At 48.1% G+C, this 9,135-nt stretch overlaps 1 protein-coding gene across 2 annotated transcripts in view; it reads left to right on the top strand.

Moving 5' to 3' along the window:
* Positions 1-8,164: 8,164 nt before the first annotated feature.
* The window catches only part of Fbxo42 (F-box protein 42), a 57,052-nt gene continuing 56,081 nt past the window's right edge, over positions 8,165-9,135 (top strand). For both annotated transcript variants that reach the window (XM_021160835.2, XM_029476341.2), the window contains exon 1: positions 8,165-8,410. The gene's annotated coding sequence lies outside the window, so the exon portion shown is untranslated. The remainder of the gene's footprint in view (positions 8,411-9,135) is intronic.

Here is a 9,135-nt window from a genome sequence, read left to right as displayed (position 1 = left end):
TACTCGTCTGGTCTGCCATCTTGGAAGAGGGCAGAGAAGTCAGATCGGCCTCCATCTTTCATGAGGTCAATGCGCTCGCTGGTTTACTGAATGAGAGAGTTCAAGTGACGTTACCTGCTCCAGTTCGGGAACTGTGTGCCTTGGAACCATCGTTTCTTAAGGGCAGGCAACGATTGAAAAATAATTTTTTTTTCAAAATTTGAATCTCAAAAGAAAAAAAGTGAGTCTAAGTTTTTCTAAGCTACAGGTCACATGTTAGTTTGGTTTTTTGGTTTTTTGGTTTTTCGAGACAGGGTTTCTCTGTATAGCCCTGGCTGTCCTGGAACTCACTTTGTAGACCAGGCTGGCCTCGAACTCAGAAATCCACCTGCCTCTGCCTCCCGAGTGCTGGGATTAAAGGCGTGCGCCACCACGCCCAGCCACATGTTTGTTTTACAACATTCTTGAGACATTTCTATACTTAAAGGATTAAAAAGCATCTCTGGCCGGACGTGGTGACACTCGGGATTAAAGAAACCCTGTCTCGAGGGGAAAAAAAAAAAAAGCATCTCTGGGCTGGAGATATGGCTTAGCGGTTAAGCCGCATAGCCTGCTCTTGCAGAGGTCCTGTGTTCAAATCCCAGCAACCACATGGCTCGCAACCATCTGTAATGAGATCTGACGCCCCCTTCTGGAGTGTCTGAAGACAGCTACAGTGTACTTACAGATAAATAAATTAAAACATTTTAAAAAAAGAAAAGAAATAAAGAAAAGAATTAAGGCAGCAGGAAGAAAAGACTCCGACAGCTGAAGATGGTGAGAAGCATGGCATTAGGCTGGCGCATGCCTTTAATCCAGCACTCAGGAGGCAGAGGCAGGGGAATCTCTGTGAGTTCGAGACCAGCCTGGTTTACAGAATGAGTTCTAGGACAGCCAGGACTATCTAGAGAGAAACCCTGTCTCAAAAATTAAACCAAAAGGAAACAAGACAACAACCACCACCCTCCCACACACACCTTATTATACTGAAGAGTCACAACCGGTATCTGACTTCCCTTACAAATTCTAAGGGGGTCGCCGGGACGCCTTTAATCCCAGCACCTGGGAGGCAGAGGCAGGTGGATTTCTGAGTTAGAGGCCAGCCTGGTCTACAGAGTGAGTTCCAGGACAGCCAGGGCTACACAAAGAAACCCTGTCTCAAAAAAAAAAAAAAAAAAAAAAAAAAGCCGGGCATGGTGGCACACGCCTTTAATCCCAGCACTCGGGAGGCAGAGGCAGGCGGATTTCTGAGTTCGAGGCCAGCCTGGTCTACAAAGTGAGTTCCAGGACAGCCAGGGCTACACAGAGAAACCCTGTCTCGAAAAAACCAAAAAAAAAAAAAAAAAAATCTAAGGGGTATGACTGCTGAAGGGTGGGGGGCAGCTGGTGGGGGTGGCTTGCCTGTCTGTCTCACCTCTAATCCTTTCCCCAAACACAGACAGCAAGAAGCAAAGGTCACGAGTTTTAATTTCTGGGACATGTCCCTTATAGTTAGCTCTATGAAAAACACGCTGTTGAGTAGGGCAGCAATGTGGGTGCTATAATCAAGTTAGCTGACTTGGAATGTGGTTTCCCCTCGTATTTTTAGGGTCCCATTAATCTTAATAAAGTAAGAGTTTCCTGTTGTGACATTTTGCAGTTTGTATTCTTTGTTTTTTTTTTTTTTTAAAGATTTATTTATTATATGTAAGTACACTGTAGCTGTCTTCAGACACTCCAGGAGAGGGCGCCAGATCTCATTACGGATGGTTGTGAGCCACCATGTGGTTGCTGGGATTTGAACTCTGGACCTTTGGAAGAGCAGTCGGGTGCTCTTACCCACTGAGCCATCTCTCCAGCCCTGCAGTTTGTATTCTTAGTGATCATAATTGCAACCATATTGGTAAAATGTTACCAGCTTTTTTTCTCCTCCTCCGAGATTTCCCAGCATTCTGTATCATTGCCAGGTCTGTCGTCACGTCACGGGGCTCTTACCTAGAACCTCCTGCTCTACACCTCTGCCTGCATACTGAAGCCTTTCAAGATGTTTCTGATGCCAGCCCCACCCCACCCCCACCACCTGGCCCCTGGAGGGTTTCACTATGTATCCCAGGCTGTGCTATAACTCACTCTGTAGACTGGGCTAGCCTGACTCCAACTCACAGGGATCCACCTGCCTCTATGTGCTGAGCACTGAGATTGAATGTGTGTGCTGCCATGGTCAGTTGGGATTCCAGTTCATGTAATCAGGCTTCTTGTTGACAGATATCTCACAAGCAGTTCAAAGCCTGTTTGAAACTCAAAGAATTGGACTATTTCCCTATCTTCAAAAACAAAAGATGTCATATTGCCCATCTCTGGGGACTGTATTTGTGAGTCTTCTGTGAATTCATTTCTCTGTGTGTGTGTGTGTGTGTGTGTGTGTGTGTGTAAGCCAGAGATTGCATGACAGGTGTCTTTTTTGATTACTCTCCATATATTGAGGCAGAGTGTCTTACTTGGACCCTGGCCTAGATGATCTAGCTAGTTGGGGATGCCTCTCTCCCAACTCTCAGGCCTGTTCGGGGGTTCCAGACATGCCCTCAACTGTCATTTATGTGGTGCTGGTGATCGGAACCCCAGTCTTCATACCTACACAGCAAGTGCATTACCAGGTGACCAATGAATACATTTTTTTGAAGCAAATTCTCTTGTGTCTTGGAAACAGTGATGTGAATGAAACTCTCTTACACCAACTATAATGGCCAACATTTCGGAGAAATGGACAGGTTTTCAGCCTTGTAGTTACAGAGTGCAGCCAGCAGAGGGAGACAGTTTCTTATAATTCCTCTGTGGTAGACACCCCTAAAGGCAGGACGATCTTTTAGCTGTGACTTTTTCAAGAGATTCAGGAGGACATAAATCTTGAGGGTAATTTGACGATGCTGCAAAAATAATAACTTTTGTTCCACTTAAGTGGCAACCAAGAAGTCAGCAACCCCTTGAGACCCACCAGGGGCAAGTCCTTTCTCCGCTTGGACGGTTTGCTTCTCTACAAGAGGAGAGCATGGGACAGAAAAACTTCACCGCTAAGGCTGCAGGGCAGTTTTGTTTTCCAAGGGGAAACCCCAAGAGCTGAGATCATGGCATGATTCACGTATTGGCAGAGACCCTGAAACTCGTGCTTCTGTTTCTGGCGTTAGCCATGGTTCATGCTTGGCTTTTATGTTAGGAAGTCGCTTTCAAACCAGGTGTGGTAGGAATGCAAGCACAAAGACCGTAGTCAGGCTGTCCTTGGCACAAGGACACGTAGGCCATCAAAATTTGAGCAGTGGGCACAAGAAGCCATCCATACACACACATACAAAACAAAACAAATGAACAAAAACTTTAATTGCTAAGCTGTGTGTAGTTTTCTCTTACTTTTTCTTTCTCTTTAAGCAAAAGAAAAGTTGCCAGGTAGAGCTGGTGCACGACTCTTAATCCCAGCACTCAGGAGGCAGAGGCAGGCAGATATTTGTGAGTTTGAGGCCAGCCTGGTCTACAGAGCGAGAGCTCCAGGACAGATACTTTTTAGAAAAATATTTACTTACTTTATGTATATGAGTGCTCTATCTGCATATACACCTGCATCAGATTATATTACAGATGGTTGTGAATTGAACTCAGGACCTCTGGAAGAACAGCCAATGCTGCTTTTTCTCCAGCCACCTGGTTTGTTTTCCTTTCTTTTCGTCTCTTTCCTTTTTCTTTCCTTTTTTTTTTTTTCCTTTTTTTTGATATTGGGTTTCTCTTTGTAGCCCTGGCTGTCCTAGAACTCACTCTAAAGACCAGGCTGGCTTCAACTCACAGAGATCCCATGTGCCTCTGACTCCTGAATGTTGGGATGTGCAGATTTGAGGATTCTAGGCAGACTCAGTACCACTGAAACATGTCCTCAACTCCAATTTCCGTTTGTTTTTTTTTTTGTTTTGTTTTGTTTTTTTGGTTTTTCAAGATAGGGTTTCTCTGTGTAGCCCTGGCTGTCCTGGAACTCACTCTGAAGACCAGGCTGGCCTCAAACTCAGAAATCCTCCTGCCTCTGCCTCCCAAGTGCTGGGATTAAAGGCATGTGCCACCACGCCCGGCTCAATTTCCGTTTTATTATATTTCCTGTTGTGCCTTTGAATGCTGCACTATGTGCATATATTACCTAAGCTAAATAACTAAAACCATAAAACGCTTCCTGTAATTATTTGGACAGACTCTAAGGAAAGCACGTTTGAACTTACTGGACTGTTCATCCTGGTCTCAGCCCTTGCCTCTAGCCCTGTTCCCCATTATCTGTCCCAGTCTACGTGTGGCCGAGAGACAAATCTGAACCATTATCATATATTCTCTCCACTGTTAGAGATAAGAGTCAATTTCCCTCCTGATGGCCTAGGTCAAATGTAACCAAGCCTCCTGTTTGTCAGAACTCTTGCCGAGTTCAAGAGCCTGGGCTTTGAAGTGACAAGACCATCTGGGCTTGAACCCTGCCTGTTTTGGTGAGCTTTAACCTGGAGAAGATTGTTTCTCCATTTGTACAATGAGCACAATGGTGGCACCTGGGTACCAGTGTTAGGTACCTAATAAAATAACCACTGAGTGAGGCTGGGGAGAGGGCTCATTGGGAACATGCTTACAATATAAGCATGAGACCTCAGTTCAAACAGACAGAACCTACCTCAATCTGGGCATCGTAGCATCTGTGTGTGTAAAGGTACCTGTGATCGCAGTGTGCCTACAGGGAGACAGAAGCATCCCTGGATGCTTATGGGCCAGGGAGCCGGGAATGCTCTGAAGGGGACAAGGAAGCCCTGTCTCAATGAGGTGGGAGGGAAGGACAGACAGCTGCCGTTGTCCTCTGGTTTCTACATGCATGCCATGGCATGCACACACAAGCATACGCACACACACACCCTCTCATGCACATTGTAAAAATAAAAAAAATGTGAACTGTGATTAGTAATAAATAATTCACTTTAATAACTTTTCTGTGTATTGCAGTTAATACGAACATATATTTATTGTCTTTCTTGTACAGGCTCTTTATGTATCAGGGACCTGGTTAGCTTTACCTAAGTCACAAGCTGGTGAGATGGCTCAGTAGGTAAGGGCACTGGCTGCCAATCCTGACCACCTCAGTTTGCTCCCTTGGAAGGAGACGGCCAACTGCTATGTATGGGTTGTCCTCTGACCTCCATCCACTCCCTCATATACACTTTCAGAAATATAGGTTAAAATATTTATATATATGCATATATATATATATGCATGTATGCATGTCAGGCTTATGCTGTAATCCCAGCTCTTGGGAGGCTGAGGCAGCCGGGTCTACATAGGAAGTATAACCTGTTCTACAGCATAAGAATTCTCTCAAAAACCCTCCAGATGGGCTGGGTATGATGGCAAATACCTCTGATCCCAGTACATGGGAGGTAGACGTGAGTACATCTCTGTGAGTTGGAGGCCAGCCTAGTCTACAAAGAGAGCTCCAAGGCAAATTAGGACTTCACTGTGAGACTCTATCTCGAACAGAAAACCACAAACAAGCCGGGCGTGGTGGCACACGCCTTTAGTCCCAGCACTCCGGAGGCAGAGGCAGGCGGATTTCTGAGTTCGTTCGAGGCCAGCCTGGTCTACAAAGTGAGTTCCAGGACAGCCAGGGCTATACAGAGAAACCCTGTCTCAAAAAAACCAAAAAAAAAAAAAAAAAAAAAAAAAAAGAAAACCACAAACAAATATATATGTCACGCACTCTGCTGCATAGTAGGTGTTCACTAAACATGCATCCGCTGAATCCCCTCTTAGTTCTCAAATTCCCAGTTCATTCTTTTATTCAACATATATTCAGTGAGCCTCCGCTGGGTACTAGTCTATATATGATGGATATTAATGATAAGGCTTTTCTTCAAAGCAACAAAACTCCCGCCTATCTTTGAGCTAAGGGTAAAATGGTTCTGTATTTGAACTCTAACATGACCTAGCAATTCTCCCCATCTGTACCCCAAGTCAGCGCTTCTTTGTGGAATAGCTCTGGTTGTCCTAGAACTCACTCTGTACATCTGGCTGGCCTCAAACCCAGAGATTCACCTGTCTCTGCCTCCTGAGTGCTGTAATTAAAGGTTTGTGCCAACATAGGCCAGTAGCAGCCTTGTTTTAATATATATATATATGTATATATATATATATATATTTAGATTTTGTTTTTATTTATGGTTGAGTGTGTGTGTGCTGTGTGGGTGGGTGCCCAAAGAGGTCAAATAGGGTGTCAGACCCCCTGAGCTGGTATTAGACAGTTGTGAGTAGCTTGTAGGTGCTGGCACATGAATGTAGGTCTTCTAGAGAGGGGTAAGCAGATTCTTTTTTCTTTTGGTTTTTTGAGACAGGGTTTCTGTGTAGCCCTGGTTGTCCTGGAACTCACTCTGTAGACCAGGCTGGCCTCGAACTCAGAAATCTGCCTGCCTCTACCTCCCAAGTGCTGAGATTAAAGGTGTGCACCACCAAGCCTGGCGGTAAGCAGATTCTTATTGCTGGGCTATCTCAGCCTAGCTTGAGTTCTTAGAACATGTTATAACTTAGATTACAGGGCTGGAGAGACGGTCAAGACATGTACTGCTCTTGCAGGACCATCCAGGTTCAATTCCTAGCACCCACATGGTGGTGGCAGGGTCACAACTGCCAGTAATTCCAGTTCCAGGGGATCTGACACCCGCTACTGGCCTCTAAGGGCACCCACACACGTGGTGCACATGATATGCTCAGGCACGCGCAATATTTACTGTATATATGTTCACAAGTGTCATTGTTTTTTTTAAAGATTTATTTATTATTTATTATATATACAGCAGTCTCCTGCATGTATGCCTAAAGACCAGAAGACGGCACCAGATCTCATTAAAGATAGTTATGAGCCACCATATGGTTGCTGGGAATTGAACTCTAGACCTCTGGAAGAACAGCCAGTGCTCTTAACCTCTGAGCCACCTCTCCAGCCCCGTCATTGTTTGAGAATGAAGATCAGAGGGGAAACTGTGGGAGTTGGCGTTGGTTTTCTCCCTCTATCATGTAGGTTCTAGGCATTGAACTCCGGTCTTCAAGCTTGGGGGAAGCACCCTTACCTGCTGAGCCATTTTGCAAGCCAAGACTTCTTTCTCTTTTTCTTTGAGACAGGGTCTCATTATGTAGACCATGCTGGCCTTGAACTCAGAAATCTACTTACCTCTGCTTCCCAAGTGCTGGGATTAATAGTCAACTACCATGCCAGGGCAATGGGATTTCTTAGTTTCTCACTTACGGTGTGCCAGAGTTTTTTGTAATGTTTATATGAGGAACATAAATGTTTTTTTAGATTGAGGTTCCTCAAAGTAGATTCAAACTCCTGGATCAAGCAATTCTCGCCCTTAAACCTCCTGCATAACTGGACTTAAAGGAGTGTCACCAAGCCTCGTGGTACTTCTGACCTAGTACCACGTCTCACGGGCTATACAAGCCTAGGTCTGCTCTATCCCAGGGCTATTCGCTTGCTGTCTCAGAATGCTCCGATTGCACAAGAGCTTGAGCTCTCTGTGTCTGGCATTTCCTTAAACCACATCTGCAGGGATGAGTTCTAGAAGGTTCTCACCTACACACAGCTTTCTTGAAGTGAGACTCTTTTTGTGGGGGCGGGACCCCACTCCTCGGTGACGGCCATAGTGGGAAGCACAGAGAAACACACAGGCTTGTTTCCTCCCAGGCTCCGCTCTACACCGGGAGCTTTGAGACTTGAGTTTCCTCTTTTTTTTTTAAAGTTGGTAGCAACATAGCTGCTGTTACAGTTTCCAGAGGCTCCAATGCCTGGAGCTTCCTCTCCCTGGGGATATCTAAAAGGCACTTCTGTTCGCCATTGCCCTTTCTCTACGCTCAACCCGTGGGTACCTGGGGGCACAAGTGCCTTACTCTAAGTCTGTAGTCTCAAACAAGTGGAAAAACAGCTCAGATACGGGCACTCAGCCGCGCCGATCGCAGATAAGAGTCCTAGAAAGCTCCGCGCCCTCGGCCCTTCTCAATATGGCGCCGCCCAGCGGCCGCCGCGCGGAAAGCCGGTCGCGCTGACGTGTGTGCGCGCGCGCGCTTCCTCCGCGCCCCGCCCCGGCGCATGCGCAGTGCGCTCTGTCGTCTCCGGGTCTGAGCAGCAGCGGCGGTGGCATCAGGGACGGCGGCGGCGGCGGCGGCGGCGGTGGTAGCCGCGGCGGCGTTTGAGTGGAGGAAGATGGCGGCTCCGGGCGACCCCGGGTTCCGCCAGCGGTGAAGATCCCCCGAGCACAGCAAGCACCGGCCTGAGGCAGAGCGGCTGTGCTCTGGCCCGGGCCCTGGCTCCTTCTCCACGGTCGCCGGAGACGCGAAACCGAGAGCGCGAAGCGGTCTGGGCCAGGTGAGGCCTCTCCCGGTGCGGGGCCGCGGCCAGGCGCCGACGCCTCCTGCGCTTTATGCCCGGGGACCCCGGGGCACCCCGAGTCCGGCGCGGGCTCCGTGTCCTGCGCGGGCGTGGGTCTTGGCGGGCCTGGGGTCTTGCTGTCGTCATCCTCGGCTTCCCAGGCTGAGGTGGGGACGGGCGCCCCTTTGCAGCCAGCCCTCGGGATGGGCGCAGACCTGTGCCCTCTCCTCAGCAGGGTGGTCCGGGTCCTCCTCCGGGCCGGGAGAGGATGCGCGGCCAGGGGGTGGAGAATGGCTTTTGGGGTGTCATGGAGCCTCACCCCGCCCCCTGAAGCCCTGAAGTCCTCGGTGAAGAGCGGGAGCCCGCTTGCTGACCTCCTGAATTGGGGCTGCGGCGAGGGGGCCGGCGGGCATCTCGGAAGCTGCAGCTGCCCAAGAGATGATTTTTTGGGGGAATCGGCTGACGAATTGAAACACAAGCAGTTCCTTCCCTGACCCCTAGCCGTCTGAGTGTTCTCTTAGTGGGAACTGCAGCTCTCCTGGCTGGCTGGAGACAGCAGTCCACGTTGTGACTGTGGAAGGCTTGCCCTGGTGAGAATTGTCTGTGGAGGGTGGCAACGAGTTTGTAAATCAAGAAAACCACAATTAGGTGAGAGAGCCAGCCTGGTAGCTTCAGCTGAGAAAACTTGAGACGCCGGAGTTGGTTGGAAACCTTTGGAATAA

This window comes from Mus caroli, unplaced genomic scaffold (genome assembly GCF_978045245.1).
Source record: "Mus caroli unplaced genomic scaffold, Mus_caroli_1 scaffold_6, whole genome shotgun sequence".
Lineage (NCBI taxonomy): Eukaryota > Metazoa > Chordata > Mammalia > Rodentia > Muridae > Mus > Mus caroli.
This window is presented reverse-complemented; position numbering and strand designations above follow the sequence as displayed.